At 45.0% G+C, this 24,570-nt stretch overlaps 1 protein-coding gene across 2 annotated transcripts in view; it reads right to left on the bottom strand.

The window, feature by feature from the left end:
• Positions 1-11,548, bottom strand: part of GPR132 (G protein-coupled receptor 132) — a 77,489-nt gene extending 65,941 nt beyond the window's left edge. For both annotated transcript variants that reach the window (XR_007631508.1, XM_050336080.1), the window contains exon 1: positions 11,423-11,548. The gene's annotated coding sequence lies outside the window, so the exon portion shown is untranslated. The remainder of the gene's footprint in view (positions 1-11,422) is intronic.
• Positions 11,549-24,570: the final 13,022 nt, after the last annotated feature.

The raw sequence follows: 24,570 nt of genomic DNA, 5'->3' as shown, positions 1-24,570 counted from the left end.
TCTGTCTCACCTTTGGTTTACACGAGAGTCCCACCTGCAAGTTTGTTGATGCTCAAATGCACAAATGGTGCTGTTTGTAGAAAAGACACCATGAGAGGATGACACAGACAAACATGGGAAAAGAGCCTAATTTCTCACTCTCCTTGGCAGCAGGTTGAAGAGCAGGGTGCATATTTTGTAGTCATTCAGCATTTGACTACCTAAAAAAAAGTCAATATTTCCGACTCTGTTTCCCTTACGTCTTTTTAATCCTTTAAAGAAGCTGAAGTGATGAAAGCCTTATTGTAAAGACTGGTCTCATCTATAAATGAAAAGTAAAACTGATTTTTCTCATCAAATGTAAGCCTGATGTTGCTGCAGGGTTTATGAAGGAGAATGAATCTTGTTCCCATGAAAAATTCAGATGAGGCGTAGTGTTCGAAGTATTTTGTCAATGGAAATAATGTTGAGGTAGTTTAAAGTTTGGTAGAGCTTTCCCAGCTTGGTATAAAATCTCATGCTTTATCAATACACCCAGTTCCACACATTTAGCCCATCACAGACCTACTCTGAAACCCACAGATTGCTTGTGAGGTCACTTAAAAACTGTTAAGAACAGAAACAGAAAGTGACATGTATCAAGCATAAATCAAAAGTGGCATCAATATTGCCAAAGAACTCTTGGTTTGCAAGCACTGACACCTCTCTTTCCATCCCACTGATTAAAATAAACTCACACAGTCATGGTTAAGAAGCACTCAAGCTGAAATGTTAAACTTGCCTTACGGTACCTAACATAGATTAAGCTCACAAACATCAAGCATCTGAGATTGTATGAGATGATTTCAGGACTGGATGTGACCCTGAGTATCCTCAGACACTTTGGAGGTCAAGGCAAACAAACCCAACCGTGCAGCAGAATCTTTTCACCACCATCACCACTCTGACTCAGGCCCACAGCACACAAATACTGCACTCTTAGCCTTAGAAGGGTAAAAAGCATTAAAGGCAAATCAAATGAATTTTGTACAACAAAATGACTCTTTTATACCACTATGTTTTGATTTCCTCAGGAAAAGCAGGACAATTAAAGGCAGGAAGGAAGATCGTAAATCTCAAAGAAGAGTAGGGGATCACCACTCACCTGAATAGGAAGTTTAAAATGTTCTATCATTGACTCATCACGATTTGGAAATGGTATAGCTTACTCTTGCTTACAAAACATAGAATAGATATTATACTTATGAATTAAAATAGACTTATGGTGATCTGTACCCAAACAGACAAAATACCTGCACTAATTTTAATTACATGTGTCATCCTTTCATGGTGTAGACATACAGTGAATAATAGCTAGTTCTGGGAGCCATTATGTGAAAATGATGAGTTTAGTCTTCAACCTTTTAGTCAAAACAAACTCTCCATCACAAGACTTGGCCACTTACAAACCATTCAGCCTCTAACACATTGGCCATACCAGACAGATAAACATGACTCTTTCAACCAGAGAGACAGATACATGTAATATCTAGTTAGCCAAGCTCTGTAACAGTTGTTTTCTGTAATAGTCTTCCTTCGTATAAAAGAATTTGGTGGGAGAGCTGAAATTAGTATAAATAGCAATAATATAGATGTCCTTAATCAAGATGAAGTACTCCACTGTGCAGGAGGGTGTGCATTTTTATATTAAATCTTCTCCCCATCTCCCACCATTATTTAATAGGTAAAACAGATGAAATGTGGAGAAGGATAGTATTAGCCTTATCTCCTGATAAGGAACTGCAATACATAAGGGTAGGAGGATTAAGTAACTTGGGTTACAGGAAGCTGGGCTAGGAGAAGGAACTGACTCTGGACTACTCGTCCCACCTTCTCAGCCACGAGCTTGCCCTTCCTCTCATTTAATAACAGCAAAGTGACGTTCAATTTGAAGATTAGACAATGTAACAATTCCTTTGAAAATACAAAAATTAATGTTGGGACCTTGATTACCAGTCTCAAATCCAACAATTGTTCCCATATCTGAATATTCCCATTGTGACTGTTTTTCTGAAACAATACTTATGCAAGCGCCACATTGTCCAGTCAGAATAGCAGCCCTGGAGCCTTGGGATGCCCCTTAAAAACCATTTTCAATGGCTCATAGCTCCTGCACACGTGTGGCCTTTCCCCAGTTACCAGGCTCAAAAGGCAGATAACTCAGCCAGCATTTGAGCAAGATGGTGCCTCACTCTTCAGCCAAAACACGCTTCTGAAATGGGCAGGGTAATCACAGATGAGCAGATCCCAAATATTTTGATAGACAGAGCCCCATAAAACATCAAGTTGGAAACTCAGCAGCCCACGGACAGCCATGACTTCAGCGGCTGCTCCAACCTGTATCTAAGCAGCAACCCACATGAGTCAAGTGGTGGGAGTGAATTTCTCATCCCCTTCCTTCAGAGCTTCCGTTGGTGTTGCTACAGTCACTGTTACGGGCACCCGAGTGATGCCGTATGATTACAATGCTCTGTCACCCTCCCAAACATGTGGGTGGATTTCATATCGCTTAGTAGAGTGAAAGCCTTCCCATGGAGAAGAATTGCCAAGAATTCCTTAGGCTGCTGTGAGCAATACTGCCAGAGCAGTGAGGTGAAGAGCTGCCACTTGTGGCGAAGATCAGATAAGAACGAGGAGTGTCTCTGCTGGGTGCAAATTCAAGAGCAGAGGGCCTGCTGCAGACACATCCTGCCATGGGCTTCTGAGAGCTCTGTGTTAATAAAGGCTTGGAGATGACGTGTGTGAAAACAAAGAAAAAATTGCTACCTGGCCGAGCACATTTTGAGATTTATGGAACATAACTCGTGCTGGGAATCCCAGCCAGGAGTCGGTGGGCAGACAACTCAGAGAAACAGGAGCGCAGGTGGAACCAGTGGTCCAGCAGTTTTGTAAGGAAATCACTGAAATTCTCAATAAGTCCTCTCATCATTTTCCAGATTGGTGGTCCACAGAGAAAAGAGGGACACTGCGAGATGATGGACAAAGCTAGGATTCAGGTGTAGCATTAATATCTTGTTTATGATGAAAGTCTAGTTGAGGTTGTGAGCTAACAGGAGTTAAGTCCTTGAGGTGTGGCACTGTAGCATATCTGTCTCCCAGTTCCCACACTGAAGAACTGTGGTACTACCACAGGGATATCAAGAAGAAGGTGAGATTTATCTCTCCATTGGCCCACATTAATTAGTCTCCAAGAAAGAGGAACAAATAGCACCACTACAAAGGACATCTGCAAACTTTCTTCTGGGACAGCTTCTCTGTGTGATTATTTTGTTCTTTCCTTTACCAGCTGATGTTTGCCTTGTCAAAGCCTGTTTGTACACATCTGGAGTGATCTAACCCCGTGCCACTGGGATTTTCCACCTCTTCTGCAGCAACATTCTTTCCACTCACTATGACACTTTTACCCCAGTATTCAAGCTCTGATGATTTTGCTTTCATTTGCACACCTACTGGCCCAAGGAACATTGCCAAAAATGTGACTGTAAACATGCTGTGATCTCAGAGGCAGCAAGATGATGACTCCATGGAGGTGGAGAACCAAACACATGACCAGAGTATATGGTGGTTTTAAACCCTATTCTTCCAGACAATGGAGACCTTTCCAAACTGCTGGAGATCCTATGAAGTTGTCAGACCATTACCCCATTCCCCAGTTCAAGTGTTGGCCATCTGTGTAGCCCCACTAATGCTCTCTGATGGGCCCTGGTTCTCCCTCCCACTCAGCAGCATTCTTTCATGGTAAGGTTTGTCTCTCTATCAAACTATACACTGCTGCCTTCCTTTTTCTTTTTCTTTATTTTTTTTTCCAGGCTATTTATGTGTTTATTTCCTTTGATCTTCCTGGTAAATAGGTCATTCCTTCCACCCTCTTGTCTATACCAGTTAATCTACAATATTACCTGTTTGCCTGCACTCTTTTCAGTAGGCCCTGCCCCAAGTGGTATTCCTATTAGCACTTCAAAAACAGATTGATCTGGGTGTTTTTAAAGAATTATCAGCTGTAGCTTTCTATAAACATTAGCATCCAAGGAGCTCTTCTGGATTACTCCTCTGCACAGTCTCTGGGGTTACTGCTTTGACCTCTCCTCAGTGAGCAATGTTGCCCTGTGGATGTTTCTGCACTTAGATTTTTTCAATTTCTTGCTATTCCCACTATGTCCCACTCTTCATTTATTGAAGTCCCTTTAGGATGGTGCTTCTAATAAATGATTTGCAATTCACACTCCAGCTGAGTGTTATCTTTGAATTTGATTGATGTATTTTTCTTCTCCTTCCTCGATGCTACTGCAGATGAATATAACGTCCAACACAGCAGGAGTCCCTGAGGAGCCCAGCATGGCAATATTTAAAAGCATGCTCCACTTTCTATTGTAGGGGCTGATTTTAATCGCTTTCATTGTTATTCTCTGTATCCACCCTACATCTTTCTTGTAATGCTTTGGGCCCAGTCCAACCACTGTTAATGTCAACTGTGTCTGCATGGAATCCTTTAGGGATGGATCAGGATCTACAGGAATATCATGTCTGAAGAAACTGAGTAAAATTACTTACTGAAATCAAGGAGCTTTCTGCAGAAGAGTTATCTGTACAACCAGCTTTCTTGTCTGTGAGTGAAACCCTTACAGGCAAATTTTCTGAGTGACTCAAGAGACTGTATCCCTTCTTCCTCCCACCAGCATATTCCACTACTGTGTATACTCATCCCACATGATGGATAAGCAGCTGCTTATCCTTCACTCTCCCCACCCAACACTTCCCACCCCCCATGATTTTCCTCCTCCCATCAACACAGTGAGTATAATCTAAGGTCTATCACTTGGGTGCAACTGCTTTTCTTAATGTGACCTCTCTATGTATGTGACACATTTCTGACTTTTTTTTCCTCCTGCAGAACAACTACCAGTAGTTTCTGAGTATTAGAGACCAAGTTTCACCTGGAAAGGATGTCAAGTTAATTGATCTGTAATTCCCCTATTGGAAAAGAAGCGTGATGTTTTCCCTCTGCCAGCCACCAGGGCTTCCTCAGTTCTCCAGGAGCACTTGAATATAATGGATAATGGGCCTAAGAGTTTTTCAGCTAATTCCTTTAATACCCTTGGGTATGTACCATCTGGCCCTCTGTGCCGATTTGAATGCATTGTGCTCTTAATATTTCTTTGCTGTTTCTTTAATGATTTTGCTAACTTTTAGCTCTCAGCTTTTTGGCTTTCATTTGACTGCTCATTGCACACAATACTTTTAAAGGAATTTTAGAAAACTGAAATAGGTGTGGGTTTTTTTAACTCACTTTTTGAATTATGCTTTCATTAAGAAGCATTGGGTATCAAAAGTCTGAGCTGCAGTTATTATCTTTTACCTTATCCAAGCAAGACTGCATCTACAGTACATTTTCTGTTATTTGAAAGAGAAAGTCAGGCAAGAAAATTTTTTCTTAGCCAGAAACCCTATATCTAAGTCTTGTCTCCTCAATACTGGTAGGGAATTTTCTCTTCTTCCTATTACATCCTTTTTTCTCTCTCTTCAAGTGCATTTACGTGACCCTGCTTACATCCTTCAGATACTTGTAGACTCATGTCTGCTATTTTCTTATCGCTTTGCCAGTTTATATCCAAGCATCACTTTATCTTCATGAATCAAACCCACACCAAATGATCTGATCATGCCTCTACTCTTCCTTGAGCCCTCTGATTTTACAGTGTTTGGCACTGAGATTCCAAGAAATCAACAGCAACCTTCCAGCTGTATCTAAGCCAGGCAGGTTAGCTGATGCCCTCTGAGCACGGCAGGGTCTTTCACAATGCCAGCTGGCTGCCAAAAGTTACACGTATATTTTCCTTCTATATCACCTCCCAGCCTTTTCTTAACGTGGCTGCTTCTGAGTGTCCTTTGGGGATATTTTTTCCTGAGTGTTGGTAGCCTACGTTATTCCATGTTTCATGTTGCTATTTCCTGGCCACATGGCTAACCTCTGTAGGTGCCACAGGGTTAGTTCTCTGTACAATAACATTCCAATCTCCTCCCATTTTAGCATCAACACCATCTTCCTGTACTGTGCATTTTCCCTGCCTACTTACACGTGACTTGTTTTCATTTTTCTCCACACTTTACTTTCTATTCTCCAATATTCTTCCCATAATATTTTTCCTTTAAAATGGCATGTATATCCTTTTCCTTTTTTTCTAAAACAATCAGAATTTTTTTTGCCTCCTTTCTACATAGGCATATTAGACACAGCAGGTTTATACCTGTCTGCCTCTAATACATAGTCTCCTTGAAATAGGTACAGAAAACAACGCGTCTTCCCACATGCTGAAAGATATAGTGAAAGGAAAGTAAAATTCATTAGATGAAACAGCAAGTAGGCAACACAACTACCCAGGGCATGGTTGCAGGATGGTATTGGTTTGTCTGTGAATCACTCCCAGTACAATCCATTGAGGCTGGAAGGGTACAGTCTCCTTCCTTCTTCCTTTCAGGTGGCACCAGATGAGAACATTCCTGGCTTGTCTCAGGTCAGACTCACTAAAAGGACTATACTGGAGCTGCTCTGCTTCCTCAACTCCTGCATGGGTGGGGAGGTAGGAGTGGGTCAGTTCAGCCTCCTGAATGCTGCCACCTTTGATGACACTGATGCTGTCAGTTAATGGTATTCCCAAGGCTGCTCTCAGGACCCAGCCACCCTCTCTCCTGCATGGCACAGGCCCTGAGCATAGCCACAGAATGCCTCGGAGGGGAGCACCAGCCCCACATTCCTCCTCAGCCCCAGAACTCAGGGTCCTGGTAAAGACCTGGGGAGTCCCCAGGGCCCCCTGCACAACACTAGCAAGGAGACCCTTGATCAGCAGACAGCTTGAATGGCCTTCAGTCTTCTCCAGAGGCTGCTTCCAGTGTCATATCGACGTTGTCTTCAAGCCAGGTAGTTGTGGTTGCCTTCCCTTCACCCTGACTTTGGAAAAGTGTCATGCCATGGACTCCAGCACTCCATTCCTTTGGCACATCCAATGAGGCTGTGTCTGGATATGGACTAGCCCATGCCTGTCAAAATGGTGGATGGGAAGCAGAGCAGGACAGGACACTCGATAACTTCCCTGAGCCTTCAGGCTCCAGAGGAGAAACGGCCCCTTTTTTTTTGCAGAGACAATAAACAAAGGACTGCATTAAAACCTTTGTTTGCAGGAGATCATGAAGATTTCAGAGATACCATACTCCCCTGCAGGAGGAGGGATTAAGAGTGTTACAGAACAGATTTACAAGCCCTGGAGAGAGTAAGTATCCAACGGAAATCTTTGGCAACCTCCTTCCCTTCCTCTTCTGAGTCTCACCCTGGCTTCTGGTAACACTTAGAACAAAACCACCAGCTCTTGCTTATTTTAATGTGTTCTCTATTTTACCCTGAACCCAAATGAAACATCAAAGGTCTGGCTCAAGCACTTGCAAGTAAAAATAGCTCTAAAGCCAATATATTTAAGGCCCTTGTATGATATCTCTGAAATAATTCATCCTAAGCTCATGAGAGGGGAATGGTGTTGTTTGTTGAAGGAATGTGCGTGGTGCTGATAGTGGGCAGTACTGACATGTAAAGAGCAATGAGTGATACTGCAAAACAGAAGGAAGGTGAGAAAAGGGGCATGAAGACTGCATTACACTGTATGGTGGAAAAAGGGCAAAATATATTTAAGATAAAAGCCAGTTTCAAGATGCCTTTATTTTCTTTCCAATCTGATCCTTCTCTTCTCTTCTTAGAAAATTAGATTTGAATGTGCCTTTCTTGGTACACAAGAGAGTGGTGAATCTTGGTACAATCTTGTTACACAGGGGCACGACCCTCTCTCCTCCACAAAGTAATTTGTTTATAACCATCCAGGACTCATATATTCTCTGTGACGTGCCTGTTTTTGAAGTAAGATAAATCAAGGCTATGAAGGCATCAGGTACATCCCATGTAGTCCCTTTGTCTCCATTGTTCTGTATATGAATTAAACACTATGCTTTCTATTCTCTGTTACTATAGACTTCTGTCTTAAATTCCTTTGTTTCATAGGTAAATAATATTTTCTCTTTCCATCTTGTAGTAACAAGATGCATGTACCTCTGCAGTCATTAATCCATGCTGCCTTTGCATCTGCACTTTCTCACTGAAACTTGGGCAAGGATAACTTGAGCCACTGTGATACCCATACCAGCAGGGGTTTTCTGGAATAGATCAGTGTACGTCCTGTCTTCCTCGCATCTGATGTTTTTCATCACCATTTTTCATCAAATTGTTCCCAAATGCAACATTTCTAATTAGTCATTCTCGGATACGATGGAGGGGTGCCACAGGGTATTCCACAGACTCCTGCCTGTCCTGGCAGACAATTCATGAAATTACTTTAGTCATGAAGGAGGTTTTCTTCACTATGGTGGCACTCAAAGGAAGTTGGAAAAGTACACTGGATTTTAAGAACACGCGTCCTTCAAAGGCTGCTACATAGACAAACCCACTGAAGTGAGTATATCCTTATGGCTCACCAGTGAGGAACATGAACATGGACATATGGAGTAGATGCAGGTTTCAAACCACTGCCTGTGATCAGTGCAGTTGAGAGTCCCATTAGCTGAACCAGAGAAGAGGACAGTGATGGGTCAAAAATGGACAAATACAAAAGGAGCAAGTGCTGGAGGGTGTGAAAAAACCCCAGTCTTATGTCTTGCAGCTCTCAAAACCACTCTATTAACATGAGGGCTTGCTGCAGTTTTTTAAGCAGGATGAACAAGATGAAAAGGGCTTGTTGGTGTTGGATGCTGAGGCAGTGTTTAAGACATCCCTGACTCACAGCTCGCAAGCTGGGACTCGTTTTGCAAGTTCAGTCTCTGTTCAGATAGGATCAGGGAATGTCTCTGGGCTGGATTGCGAAGGAAGCAGTCTTGCCAAATATGCTCTGCCCACAGCACTGTCCAGACCCGTCAGATGATTTTTCTCCTAATTTTACTAATGTATGCTTGGCCCCGATTCCACGCTACCTGAGGCTACAGGCGTAATAAAAACACGGCACACATGCTGTGGGTGGGTGCATGCAGCTGGTGGGAGTTGAGGCACGTGAAAATGAAAAACATAACCCTTTCTTAATTGCAGCACAGAAATCAAGAAACAGTGTTGTTCTGGTTCCTTTCGCTCTCCCCCTCTCAGTGGCACACCCTCACCCATAGCCCTGTCAGTTGCCAGAGAAAGTGACAGCAGGTTTCCTCTGTACATTGCTTGCTCCATACCCTGAGCAATGCTTGGGTTTTCAGGCAGAAGTGGGCTTGTAATGCCACACACAGCTTGTGTTCAGGTGTGGCTCCTATGGTAGGATCATCCCACGTACCCACCTTGTGGGTTACACTGGTGGATGGTGTGTGAGTGATCTAATCCCTACCTGAGGATGAAACCACCAGGCTGCTGTCTTACCACAGCCACGCAGGATGTACACTCCTGGAACGGAGTGAAAGAACCCTGGTCACACATTTGTCTCCTGCCCATGAACTACTTGCATGAACCCTTCTGGTTGAGGTAGGCTGGATTGCAGCTCTGGGCCACGTGAAAATCTCACTTAGCAGCTTCTGGGTTTAGAAAAGTTGGACTTCCTTGGGCCATGAGCATTCCTGAATGTGTAACTTATAACAACATCACAGCTGCAGAAAAGAAATAAAAACAGAGGCCCAAGAAAAGGCATGGACTTGTTGGGGAAAAGCTAGCCCTAGGACCTGTGGGATTTATTAGGGAGGGAACGTGGGGAACCTGTGGGCTTCAACCAAGAAACAGTGCTGAGTTTGGGATCATGCCTCTGGTGGTTCCTGGGCCAGGTGTGCTGCCTCAGTGGGGGTGTTTGCCCTTGGGGCACACTCCTCCAGCTACCAGTACTGACCCTCACCCTGAAAGGGATGGGGCAGAGAGGAACTCCTTGATGCCACCCTTATTTCTGCTCTCAGCATGTAAACACAGGCACTAGAGGGATACTCCACTGAAGGGCCAGGACATGTTGAGATGCTAATACCATCCTCATCACTGAAACCAGCCAGCTGCTCTTGACCTCCCTGCCTTATCATCCCATTAGCACGTAGTCCTGATAGTTTCAAGCTTCTGACAATAGTCTGAATCCTTGATTGTGAGCTTATAGTGAGCATTGCAGATATCAGGAATATTTTCAGTCTAAAAATTTACATTTATCACAAGTAGCACAGTGTATTTGTTTTGATTTTCAACAATAGCATTTTATTTACTGGCAGCATTTTTTGTTGGGTGATGTTTAGCAGCTCCACATGATGCCCAACTCTGCAGGATGATATGTAAGTGAGATGATGCAAGAAATAGAAAATGGTCACTTCCTTCTTCCACTTCTTCTGATTCATTTCACACACTTGGTACATTTGTGATTGTTTGTTTCACTGGTCTGTGCTGTCATTTGTCTCAGATACCTCAAAAACACTTGCCCAAGCAATGTACTGTCACATCAGAAGGAGCCTCTTCTCCTTGCTCTCTCCAGGGGAATCTCCACCCCTCTCTAGGCAAAACACATGAGATGCTAAGCCTTAAAATTTATGGAGTCTGATTTAAAAGCCAGGATGTCTCCTGGTCTCAAGGGAAGGGAAATGACCCTTGGCTTATTTTGCAGTCACTACTTTTTGGAGAAGGAAGTGCTAATAAGGCCTCACTTGAGGCACAACAGCTTAGTACAAATGAAGGCCAAAAACCAGACACGTAATTACCGTGACTGGGAATAGAGGAGCCAAGAAGAACACGTGAGAAGTTTCCCTTGTGAGCAGAGCTCTGAGAGTGAGACACACCAGCAGTCACAGTAATGTCTGAGACAGGAGCTACCAAACATCCAGGACTGCCCCTGGGGTCCTGCTTCCCTTCCCAAGGCAGCTCAGTTGGAGCTGAGTGCTGGGGATGGGTCCATGGTTGCAGCACAGGAGAGGAGACAGAAAAGAGAGGCAGCACAGGGAAAAGGAAATGCCTAAAAACATCCCAGACATTGGTAGGAGTTAGACATGGAGACAGTCCATTGCATACCCCGCAGATACATGACCTCTTGAGCAGTGTGAGAACAGCTCTGAAACCCCATCACACTCACCCAGGGGAAACCTCATGTGGGATTTCAAAGCACAGCATCCCCAGGCTCTCAGGAGCCCTCCTGGAAAAGTGTCAGACCACTTGTTCCCACTGCACACAGAACCTTCTCCTCGAGATGAGCCTTCCCACAGCCTCCCTGGTGGGGACACCTCTTCGGCTGTGACACCTCTGAGTTGCCCATCCCAGTTCCTGCTCCACACACCCCAAAACCGACCATGTTCCGGGCCCCACAGGGCACAACACACAAAGCAAGATGGACCCAGCACATGATGCAGCTGAAAGCCAGAAAGGGCCATTAGTTTGTCTTACCTGGCTTGGCAATCACAGACCATCAGATTTCACCTGAATTCTGCATCTGGTGACTTGGTTAGGCAAAATGTCTTGATCCTCTCAAGGCTATAGGGTCTCAGTCAAAAGTCTGGGAATGGAACAGACTGATCCTGCTGTAGTTTGATGCCTCAACAGTGGCAGAGAAGACCTTTAGTGAGCTGTGCCTCCAGGATACCAGTAGGCAGCCAGCAACTCACTGCTGTAGAGGAAGGCAAAATTAATCCAGGTCCTTGCTCTCTGGGTCTGAGGAAAAATACAGTTTTGACCCCCAAATGCTGTATTCACTTTGACTCTCAGCAAGTTAGAGCCACGAGTTCAAAAGGGGATGTGGTAACACTGCCTTCATAACTGTTACACCACTTTTCGTGTTGCACTTCCACTTATTGCCCAAGTACAGTCCACGACTCTTCTGGCCACAATTTGCCAGTGTTATACTGAATAAAAGCTCAGTGTGATAGTGTATAACATCCTTATTTGCAACTCTTAATAGTTCCCAGGCAATGTGTAAAATGAACACAAGTGATTTCTAAAAGACTGGGTGCACCCAAAACAGGCAACAAATCTAGGAGTCCTGGACAAAAAAAAAAAAAAAAATGTTGGTTTTCTCATTTCTATGGCCTTTTCTTGCTGTTAAATACTACAAGGTCTCAAAAGGGGATTTGCTGTCATGTATGTATGTAAAAACACATTCCCACCAGATCTCTCACAGAGATGATGCCTCTCTGTAGTGTCCTTATCTGACAAGAGTGAGGGAATGGCAGCACCTCAGTTCATCAGTCAACAGAGATGATTATCCTGCTGTATTGATAAATTCAAGAAAGATGCTAAGGGACTTGAATGCATCCAGAGGAGGATAACAAACCCAGTGAAAAGGATGGAAGGAATGTCCTATGAGGAGCTGAGGACTTTGGGCTTGTCTTTTTTGGAGAAAAGGTGGGTGAGGAGTGACCTCATTGCTCGCTGCAGTTCCTTGAGAAGGGGAAGTGGAGAGAGAGGTGCTGATATCTTCTCCATGGGACCAAGTGATGGGATGCATGGGAATGCTTCAGAGCTGCTCCAGAAGTTCAGACTTGACACAACAAAACATTTCTTTACTAAGAGGGTGGTCAAACACTGGAACAGGATTCCACAGACATGGTCGATGCCCCCTAGCCTGTCAAGTGTTTAAAGAGGCATTTGTACAAAGCCCTTAACAACATGGATTAATTTTGGTCAGCCCTGCAGGGGTCAGGCAGTTGGACTGGATGATCACTGTATATCTATTTCTATTCTATTCTATTTCCTTTGCAAGACACCTTTTCCCTTAGCAATCAGCTGCTGCTTGTCTTCCACACATGCCACAAAGTCCAGCTTCTCTGGGGGACAGGTTGCTCAAACTGAGTCCACAGGAAAGAGCTGCTTGGTGAGTGTGGTTTGGTGAGCACAACCCACCAGCTCAACCCCCTGCACTCATTCTCTGTCCAGAGGCAATGGCACCTGGCCATTTCCAGTAAGCTCAGCATCCTTTTCCTGGCTGCTTCTGGGAACTCCCCACTGAATCACCCAACCCTCTGCAGACCTACATGCACTTCCTACTGCCTCTGGAAAAAACAATCTGTGTGCACCCTCTTACAGCATGTGATGTCTGCTGGCAATGCCAGTCAGGCAGGTATCAGCAAGGCAGAAGTGTATTTCCAGGAACACTGCAATCTTCAGGTCTGTCCCTTTTTGCTGTCATATTGGAAACTGGAAGCACACTAAACCTTCAGAGGGAGGTGGTAAATGAGCAAAAAATACACTCTTAGTATATGTCTACTCCTGCAGGAGCTTGTATTACTGTTATATTCTGAAGACAGAGCCACATATGGGATAACCACATTGAGGACAATTGCAGCTGGCCTCTTTCACCACAACATCCAGGAAGAGGGAGAGCAGGAGTTGGATTCAGAGTGAAGAGTACTCCTCACACCACGCAGCCTTGCCCTATTGTACATACTGACTTCACTGAAGAGTATTCTCAATAGCTGGATCAGAGCACATCATGCAGAAAAACACCCTTTCCTGCTGCAACAAAGTGGGAAGGTGAGATGTCAGTGGACTCCTTACTGCGAGGTTGGTTTTGCCAGGCTTCGTGTTATTTGCTCATGTTTCACCTTCACTAGCAAGACTCAAAAGCATCTCCACTCCCCCTTGTTCAGTTCTCTTCACAGTGGAATCACCCATTCGCAGTGATTAAATGATTTCTCAACCTACTGTCTGACAAGCAAAAGGAATCCTTGTCTTCAATCCCAAATCTCATTTTCCAGCTATGTCCCCACTTCACTGATCCTCCTTTACACCTTCCAGTGTCTTTACATCCTCTTGTTGCCCTAGCATGACTCATTCTGGTATCAAATGCAAGATTGCTTTCCTGACTGCGTGTCACTCCACCCTCCATCCCTCTGTGAAAGAGCTAGACTTTTCTTGTCACCCCATTGCATAGAAAGCATCTCTAGACATTGTTGGCCCACTTCCCAGAGCAGTCTCCCATCCTGTAGGCAGACCCGGGGTTTGCTTGAGATGGAGAGCTTGCAGCCATGCCAGGCTTTCCAGGTAGCATTTGCCAGAACATATGTAGTTTAAAGCGAACAGAAATGTAAAGAACAGGCTGACTATCCCCACCCTTTGCTAGCCAAGTTCTGCACATGTTCCCCAGCAAAATTCCCAAACGAGGTCAAGGCATTTAACTCATCATCATCATCATCATCATCATCACAGTGTTCCCTCCCAGACTGAAGAGTGTCCAGATAGATGACAAACACTCTGTCTAGGTAATATGGATGACCAAAATCTGCCACTGCAGCACAGCTGCTGGGGACTGGAACACAGCTGTTTTCCCAAGCCAGGAGTGTTACACAACCATTGCCTAGAAAGGAGGAAGTCAACAAAACTTCTCTGGTTTTAAATCGCAGCAGAAAATTAAGTAAGTAAAAAGTGGGCTTGGCCAATGACACTCAGACTCCAACAGCTGGGAACGGGAGAACCTGGTGGTTCTAGTGGCCACAAGCCACCAGGAAATTAAAAGTAGCTTTCTACTTGGAAGGCTGGAGGCCAACAACACCATGGCCTCTACCAGCAATGAATTAGTCCTAGGTTGACCCAACCTGACAGCACTTCCTGCAACATCTGGATATTCTTTGGATGTCTCTGCCAAGTTGCAGCTTGTTCCAAGTCTGTTGAGTTCATGCGACCTGAAAACAGACATCTGCCTGGGAACTGGCAGCATCCAAGGCAAGAACTGTGCTGAGAGCTTGGCTATCCCTTTGCCAGCAATCACGTGGGCATCTGCACAGCCCGGGCACGGGTCGCTGGGGATGGTTCAGGCTTCACTGGCAACAGCAGCCCCACTGCTGTGTGGCCACGGCAAGGCTGCTCGGGGACAGCCAGGTCCTGTCCCCATCTCTGACAGCTCTGCCCAGGGGGGTGGCACACACAGAGCAGCCTTCCTCCAAGCAGGCTCCAACAGGATCTGCTGGCAGGGAGAGATTTGCCCTCAGTTACACAAGCTGATGGTGCAGGATGATGAGTCACGGCACCTGGGAGGGCAGCTGAGTGAACAAGGCTCCCTGAGAGAGATATGCCTCTGTCTCTCCCAACCATTCCCTACAATGCCTTGGGCTAAGTTTACCCACAGGCACTAAACTCCAGAAGAATATTCCCCACCTCTTGTTCAGCCTGTCACCCAAGCAGGGTGCTTTTCTATGCATCCACCTAAAAATTTTGGTGCCCCATGGCTCGCAGGGCATATGCACTGTAACAAAACAGCAGATCTGGTTTGAAAGAAAAGCCATCCTCTGTCAGGAAGGTCCTACAGGACGCAAGGATGCATAAGGACACGAGAAAATGCTGCAGTCCTTAGAGGTGCCCCCAGCGGTGGGTCACGACGGCTGGCGGAGCTGACTGGGGTGTCCAGGCTGGCGGTGGCACGGTGGGTGACGGGCATCACAGCTCAGCAGCACAGATGCCTGGGCTGAGCTGAATTTTTGAAGAAGCAAGCAAAGCCCTGGTGCAGTGTTTTTGTGCACGTGGAGGGTGTGCCCTGGAGCCAGAGTGTCTGGGACAGCCGCGGTCAGAGGAAGCTGCTGCTGCTGCTCGCGGAGGAGGAAGTCGGCGTCCCCAGGCTGGAGGCACAGCCAGTGCTGGGTTTTGCCGGAGAGCAGGGGAGGTGGCGGGGGAAGTTGGAGAAGGGAGTCCAGCCTAAGAAAAGAGCACGGAAGGAAGAGGCTTGCAAAGTGCACTGCTGATGCGGACGGGGAGGAGAGGACTGGGAAAGGCGCTTGTCCCTACAGAGAGGAGCACGCAGCTTTTGTGAGATGCGGGAGAAAGGGCTGAGGTTTTGAGATGGAGGCAGTGGAAGGAGCAGGGGCACGCCGGGCAGACACAGCTGGGTGACGTGGAGAACTGCTTCCAAGTGGAAAATAATTTAGGAAATGATGACTGGTATTGGAGAGTGAAAACCAAGTACACTAGGAGATACAGAAAATGTTACTAGTGACCAAAAATCATAATTCAGAGCTGCCATAAAGGTCCAGGCTGAAATGTGTGTGAAATGAGAGGCATCCTGGAGCAGCCAAGGTGAATAAAAAACAAAACTGTGCCCTCAGGTATCTGTAGCAAACATGCAATCCGTCTTGCCTTGTAGACTCACGGCTTCGTTTCGCCATCGTTTTTGTTTTGCTCGCTTAAAACCCTTAAGCTTTACCTGGCACCATTTAAATCCAATGAAAGGGAGCAGAAGAGCAGGGAATGGGCATATGTTTTTTTCTGGAAAATCCCCAAGTGCCTGTACACAAACAGAGAGCAGACCGAAGTCACGCTGTCAGGACTGGGCTGGAAACATCCAGCGGTACGTGGGGCACATCACCAGCACATGCTGCAGGCATCTCCTCCACTGCATGAAGAAGTCAAGCCAGCAGATACTGGTTTACACAGACCCCAAGGGCAATGGCAACTAGCCATGGGGTAATGTCAGGGCAGGATTTCTAGGGAGCTGGGGCAGGAGAAGAGGTCTGCTGTGCTGCAGCCACACAGGACAGCTCTCCATAAAGGAGTCAGGTAATGGTGCTTTCTGGGTGTGGGTTTTGCCAGTCAGTTCTGCTAAACTAGATCCAAGTGTGAGTGTCCAAAGCATGGCAACAAAGCTGGGGAAGGGTCTGGAGCATGAGGCTGATGAGTGTCAGGACTGACTGAGGAAGCTGGGGTTGTTTAGCCTGGAGAAAAGGAGACTCAGGGGTAACTTTATCAATCTCTACAACTCCCTGAAAGGAGAGTGTAGCCAGATGGGGGTTGGGCTCTTCTCCCAGGTAAAAAGTGATGGACAAGAGGAAACAGCCTAAAGTTGTGCACGGGGAGGTTTAGATTGGATACTGGGAAAAATTTCTTAACTGAAAGGGTGATCAATCACTGGAACAGGCTGCCTAGGGAAATGGTTGAGTTGCCACCCCTGGAGGTATTCAAAAGATGTGTAGATGTGGCACTCAGTGACATGGTTTAGCAGTAGACTTGACAGTGCTGGGTTAATGGTTGGACTCAATGATCTTAGAGGTCTTTTGCAACCTTAACGATTCTAAGATTCTAAGTGCCTCCTGCCCAGCCCAGCCCAGCCCAGGACTAAAAACTGTGTACCTTATTATGTCCTAACACCTATATGCCTTTGAATGTGCCCTGGGGATGTCCTAATCAACTACTGATTGAGTAAAGTCCTGCACTGTAGGCTGTTGCTAAATGCTGCACTGCCCAAGGGCAGTGCAGCATTTAGCAACAGCCTACAGTGCAGTTGGCAGCACCAAGTCTTTGATTCCCAGTGCATGGTGGTCCTGTGGTTTATGCTGAAGCTCAGCAGTGTCAGGACTGATCTGCAGAAATACTGTGTTTGGCTCAAACTGGCTGGAGTTCAGCAGAGATGCGTAAGTGAAAAGTGTGTCTTGCTGATGTGGTTCATAACTCCCCGGATGAGGGGCCGAGCTTCTCATCTTGGCATCTGATGTGTACCCAGCAAGTCTTAAAAACAAGTCACTCCAAGAACAAAGAGGTAGAGCTGAACTACCCAGGGCTGCATGTCTTCTGACTGGAGACTCTGGAGTCCAATAAAACACAAGATGTGGCTATGGCTGGGCCATTACAACATCTTCTTTAAACACCCTTTGTGCCTGCTGTGGCTGAGGTCCTTCTGCTGCTTTTTGCTGCAGGTTAATGAGGTTTCTCTCTCCTTAGAGCAGAGACAAGAATTCACAATAAAAATATGAGTGCAGCATATCTGAGTGCCCTCCTCTTCTGCCAAGTGTTTGTTCCAAGCGACCAAAATGATCAAAAGTGGACCACATTTGCAAATCTTGACTAAAGAAACTGCATGAAACAAAGCTACAAAATTGTAATTACTTTTTAGCTGAGCTTTACTAAGGAGTGGCATGTATTGTGGCTAGCTCATACAGAATTTGGATGTATTAAATTTTTCTAAAATTATATGGCACTCTGTTGTGTGTTATTATATGCCTATTTGGGGTTTTTACCTGCAACATCCCTAACAATTAAGTCTGGATAATTCTTGCTGAACCACCCTGCAAGGTCAGAATTCTGGTCTGTGCTTCAGCACAGAGAAGAGCTGAGATCCATGAGGAACAACTTTCCAAGCTGGAAAACAAGTATACCTGCATTCTCCCATCACACACGGGACAACAGGCACTGATTTTCCCCACCAGCCTATTTCCTGAGTGCCTGCAATATTTGTACGGAATACTGGCAGCCTGTGAAAGGAAGTGACAATGTCACGGGCACTGAAGGAATTTGTAATAGCCATAGAAAGTGTCCAAAAATAGCTTCCTGCAAACAAGATCCAAGTTCACCATTTCTGCTCCTGATGAGCGGCACCTTTGGCAGTTCTTGACGTCTTCTTGCAACTTGTAGTGGGTTAATATTAATTACAAGTACCAAAAGCTTTACAAGTTCTGCTGCCTTGGATGGAATGCCTTGTTTCATGATTCAGCTCTGTAATTGGTGTTTTCAGTTCTGATGGCAAAAATCACCATGGTACTAGAGATGCAGAAATAGTAAGCTGCTGTTCAGATTCCCAGTCTGATCTTTACTGTCTGAATTGTAAACCTGAAACTCGGTCAAAATAAAAGCTGTATCATCTTTCTTAGCAGACAGGGAATTTATAGAGCACAATATACAATTACCCTACAACATATATTCCATTCTTTAGTAAGAGTAAGTCTGTCATTAGAACCTTCCATTAAATATGGAAAATTTCATTTGAATGGGTTAAGTACTTGTCATAGAAAAATATTGGCAAATACATATACATATATGTATATGTATTTGCCATATATCTATATATATGCCATCCACATATATATATATATACACACACACACATGTCTACACCTAAAAGCACAGATACATTATTTCACAGATGGGCCATTTCTCACTACAAGACCCTTCTGTTAGTGCTGGGTGCAGGTGTTTACCTGCTAAAAATAGTGAATACCTGGAGTTCAGGCAATGGTTCTTATCAGCCCTCCCTCCCAGTGGCTGCATCCCCGCTAGTATTACCAAGCTTTTACAACTTGCCCAAATGGGTGAAAATAAAGACCTTAACTAGGAAAAGACAACCTGGCCTTCTTGGTCTTAGGCACCTTTCTGCCTGCTTTTAACCTGAAATCAGCTTTCGATGAGGTAGGGAGGAAAATGCAAAGAAAAACGAAAGTATCCATCCATTAAAAGATGAGGAATGCACTCAGTAAAGAGATCCAAAGAGAAATAAAGGCAGGGCTTGTGTTTCATCTTTAAGCATGAGGTAAGAGTGTAGCCAGGAAATACCTCAAATAAAGACATTATCAAAACCTGAACCATGTTTTCTCTTGCAGCAGCCTTTGCTCAGGGAGCTTGACAGTAAGGTCTAGAAATGAAAGTGATGCTGATGATACCCAGAAAGGGATTTTTATACCTATAGACTCAAAGCACAGGACTGACAGTGAGCACCTACATGTGTTGGACACCTACAGATTTAAAAATATTCTCAGATTTTGCACAGGTGCAATAGAGAACTGTAGAAATGAGCAGCAAGCTACCCAAAAAACCTGTTCTGTGTCACTCAAGAAAGGCTGCATAGACACTTGTTAAGTAAGCACATTCCCAAGGAAATGGGATATTCCTGCAGATGTTTGGAGCCAGGAGGGACTGAGGTGTAGGGTGATGTAACTCCACCAGCTTGGATCTGGAAGCTGCACCGGGTCAGTGCATCCATTCCTATGTTTGATCCCATTGCAACATGCTTGGTTTGATCTGCACCCACCCTTACCAGTTGTGCATTACCAGTGGGAGTGTTTATTCACTGGAACAAACTGGGCAGGAAGTTGTTAGCTTCTACCTCTTTGGTCCGGCTGGGAGCTTTGCTGTAGCCTCAACATAAGCGACAGACCTCAGCCTGGGGCTCACTGGATGAAATACCGTGACCTGCAACATTCAGGAGGCTGGCCTAGGTGACCTAAGTGTCCCCTTTGGCCTCATACTCTATGAATACTCCTGCAAGACCAACTGCCTTAATCCCTCACCAAAGAGATGGGGGGATACTGATCTTCCCTCGTAAGACTTTCCATCTCTGTTACGGCGCACAGTCTTAAGCAGCTCACGTTCACCCATATGGCCAAGCACATACTTTGCATTTGTCTTCTGCTCTGGTGTTAATGATCCTACCAGATGCATCCACATATACGACTGCAGGAAATTCACCCAGCATGTGCAGTTTTGGAATAGTGCACCGAGCAAGAGACACCATCTTTCAGAGGGTGAGTGTATTCACTCATTCCAGTAAATTCTGGACAACAAAAGAAATAGGTGAATTCTCTTCTCCCTTTCAAAGTTTCCTGCTACTGACACAAGTGTTTCTTCAAACAAAGGATTTTCCCCCTCCTCAGATGTCCTCAGATGCTGAATTTGTAGTATCTGATAACACACATTTCCATAGCAACAAATAGTGATGACCCAAACACAGGATTATGTGACTTCACTCAGAGTTGAGCAGAATATTAACAAGGATACTGATAGCTAATACTTTCCATTCTGTGGCACCTCCCTGCAGAGGATTTCAGGGAGCTTTATGCACATCATCCCCAATTTGCAGATGGAGAAATAGAGGAGAAGTGAGTGACCTATTCTAAGATCAAGAAAAGAGGCTGGGCTCAGAGTGCCCAGGAGGGAGGGAGGGAGGAAAAGAGTCACAAATGCCAGGTCTTCTGGACTCCAAGCAGCAATGGAGCTGACACGGTCCTGCTCTGCCCTGTTCCTGAGAGCTGCTCTCTTTGGGATAATGTGTCAAGCTGGCTGCTTCCCATCCCCTCTCTCTGTCCCCTTAGAGGGTTCCCTGAGGTAAAATAGTATCTGTGGGTCCAGCTGCCTTCTGTTAGCATTGAATGGGCTGGCATTACCCCTGCCTGACAATCCCCAAAGGCTTGGAGGTTTCCTTCACTCAAAGCGATTTACTTGAGGTAATGTGAAGGCAGAGGCAGTTCACAAATACAGGGTACCTGGCCTCAGACCTGAAATACATGAAATGCAAGTCCAGGAGTTTAAACTTCAGCAAAGGGACATGAAAGATGCAACTGCATGAGCAAGCACCATGTAATGCTCTACTGGAGTCAAGGGAGGAGGGAGGGAGATCCCAGTGCCTGAACTTGCACAACACATCGTGGAAAACAACCTATATCTCACTGACGGCAAGTTGAAAAGACTGTTGCATCTTCAGAAACTCAAGGAGTCTTTGAATTTCAAAAGAAATTTAATGAAAATGATAAAAGGAAGCACATTGCTATCTCTCCTCCCTCAGATAATTGGGTGTAAATACCAGCTTCTTTTCATGCACCAAACCTTTTATCTGTAATTAGAATTGGCTTCATCCAGATCCACTGGTATCCCATGCAAAGAGAGTTCTGATGGTGTAATAAAATGCCATGTGATTATTTATTTATTATTATAATACGTGTCAGAACAACTTCCAGAGATTTGTCTGGGTTTGAAAATGAAGCTCTGAAAGGCTGCTCTAGCTGAAGCCCAAGAAGAGGTCCTTTAGCAGGTCTCTGTGATACTGTGCTGTTGTGGTTGTCTGTTACCTTTGTTTGAAGAACAAGGGGAATTCATTCAGTGAAGCACTTGAGCATGAGTTTGCCCCCAAGTATTGTAGAAAGTACCTTTAGGATCCAGGAGAAATTAACCACATGCTTAAACCAGGCTTGAAATAAGCTGAGGTTTTCTTTTGGTTTGCTGTGAGTTTCAGAAAACCAATAAAGCTTTAAAAACCCAGATCAAATAAAACATTTTTTTGTGCAGTCCTAATAATCTATTTCACCTGGGACTATGTGAAGACTTCTTTTACTGGAAAGTGAAAAGACAATTTAAAGGGAAAGGGACCAGAATGGCAGATGTTTTTGTAAGTGTGAGTAAGAGAGGGAAGCAGGGACTGGGTGCTACCTATATGCCACAGCCCAGTGAGTAAGATGCCCACCTACTGAATGGGAATCCCCTTTTGCTGCACTGAGAGAGGACAATCTTGGTTCTTCCTTCCATCCCTCTGGGTGAGGGCCCAAGCACCTATTTTGCCGAGCACTGGTTGGATGAAACCTGCTTTTAGGATGTCTCTAAGACAAGGAAGTTGTCAGGTATCCCTGTGATGTGACATCTACCCTGAAGCATATAAGTGGTTTCTTGTGCCAGTAATGCTGACCCAGATATAATGGGAGAAGGACTTTTCAGATCTCCAGATGCATCACATGTTACAAGAGCACCAGAGAAGAGCGTCCTGTTCTCAGTCTGCATCTTCTCACCAGAAATAAGCCTCCCATCACCTTTTCTACCTCCCATGAGGTGAGATAAGTTTGGGTTTAAAAAAAAAAAAAAAAGTGTTTTGTGACTCTCAGGGCCTTTTAGAGGGAACTAATAATATTCTGTGACAAAAGACTTGACTGGGTTTAGGGTGGAATTTCTGAGTGGCAGACCTTGCCGAGGATTTGAGGCAACCCCATATCCAGTTGCCGTCCTGGTTCAGGAAATGCTGCCTATGTATAACAAAAAAAGGTGTAGTGTAAACCAACCAAGTGTTAAAGTTCTAAGTGAGCTCATAAATTAACATCCACTATGAAAGAAAATACATGTGTGTTACTGCACAGTTATTGCACATCTCTGCTGGAGAACAGCTGCAAAATCCCCGAGCAGCTACTGGAGCGGTGGGCTCCACTGCACAGCTCAAAGAGATTTTAGCTATGGCTCATAGACGCTCTAGAGAGACAAATTGGGCTTTGGAGGAAAAAAAACCACAACCAAACCAAACCCACAGAAAACCAGCCTTACCTTGGACTTTCTGCATGCAACTTGAGCAGTCAACCTGTAGAAGTAGAATTCCTTTGGATTATCACTCCAAAGCACATTTTCTTGTAGCTTGTTCTGGAGAGGAGGCATTTGCTATTTTTGAATGACATAGGGTGTTGGTAGAATTGGCATTTGTGAAACTGATGGAAAGTAAATTTCTCTTTTGCTCCTGTGGCTGGAGCAAAGTGGACACAAAGTGCTGCGTCCAACACAGATCCTGTCACATTAGTACCTGAATGCCAAAATGCCTGGATGTTAATTCAGGGATAGTAGCATTTTGCACGGTAATTTTTTTCCTATCAGTTCTATGGTACCTATTGGCTGCCACACTCTTCCTACTAGTGCTAACCTATAAAAATGAGGGAAAGGGGATTTTTTATCAACCAGTGAGCTACCAAAAAGCTGTGGAGCAAAGCAGAGCATCTTCCAAATAAATTAGGCCCAGTAGTTAGAAGTGACTTGGAAGCCAAAGAGTGTGAGGTTGATGCCAAAAACAAGCTGCAGTGCATCCTGCTGAAGTCCAGAGGGATCGCTGTAGCCTGATCCAATTGCAGTGGCCTTGCAAACACCCACCACCAGCAGCAGCGATGTTACAAAGCAAGAGGCCTATCTGGAAAGCCAAGTGTATCCCTGTATCCTCTGATACATCCAGATACCTGGACCAAAGAAGCCATCTGTATTTCGGGACAGATGTCGCCCACATCCCATTGGATTTCAGCGGGAGCCCACAGGAGTCCCCAGTGCAGTCGGACCCTGCTGGCAGACCTGTTCCTCATTGTTTTCTTTGACTAAAAAGCAGGATATGACGGGCTGGATTTTGCCCTGAATTCTGTGGATAGGATGACTCAGAGACTGGGATATTTCAGGGGGAAAAGAGATCAGGCTGTGTGCTCACTGGGCCAAGGGAGTTCTCTGCAGTGAGGAAGCTGATGCAAATAGCCCTTTGCCGGGGGGGAGCCGGCATAGCCTGGGCTCAGCTGCGGGAGCAGCCAGATACTTCTCCTCCTCACCACGTCACTGCAGACATTGCTTCAGTTAAGTTGGTGAAGAAACACTGCAGGGGAAGTGACTTTGATGTTTCCTGCAGGAAAGTATATATAGATCAGCCCATGCCTTGTGCTTTACACACACAGCCAGGCCAAGGTGGATATTACACTCAAACACACAAGAGTTGTAACACAATGGACCTGTGTGTGACAGAGAGAGGGACCAGATTCTCAGATGCTTCCTTCCCCACCCTACCAGAGTAGTGGCATGCACATATCTTGCTTCTCCTTCCTAAAGAGCATGGCCATGTCCAGCTCCAAGCAGCGCTCCCCAAGGGCCCAGATCCAGGCTGACTACCATACACCAGGCTTCATTTCCACCACTTGCAGCATATAAAATATTCTTTCTTACAAGGTTTAGGTTTTTTCTGGGACATGGAAGGAAAAATAACTTTGGAAGTCCCAGACCATTTGACCTTCAGAAAGGAAGGTGCTTAATCTCTTTGCAAGTTACCTAAGCCCTTAAGAAAAGTTTGGAAGGATAGGACTATGAAAAGAGGATGAGAATTGAATAAAAAGAAGGTGTTTCCAAATGAAACAAAGAAAATTCAATATCTTGTTTGATCTTTTCGTCATCATCATCTTCAACCTCTCATATCCTTCTTCTACACCACATCCCTACACAGCATGTGTTTGCATTTATCTGGGCCAAAACTAGGGGTAAATTCCACCTGTTTTCACAAAAAGCATACATTTCTCTGAAAC

Source organism: Myiozetetes cayanensis, unplaced genomic scaffold, assembly GCF_022539395.1.
Source record: "Myiozetetes cayanensis isolate MyiCay16 unplaced genomic scaffold, myiCay2020 scf6-25, whole genome shotgun sequence".
Taxonomy (NCBI): domain Eukaryota; kingdom Metazoa; phylum Chordata; class Aves; order Passeriformes; family Tyrannidae; genus Myiozetetes; species Myiozetetes cayanensis.
This window is presented reverse-complemented; position numbering and strand designations above follow the sequence as displayed.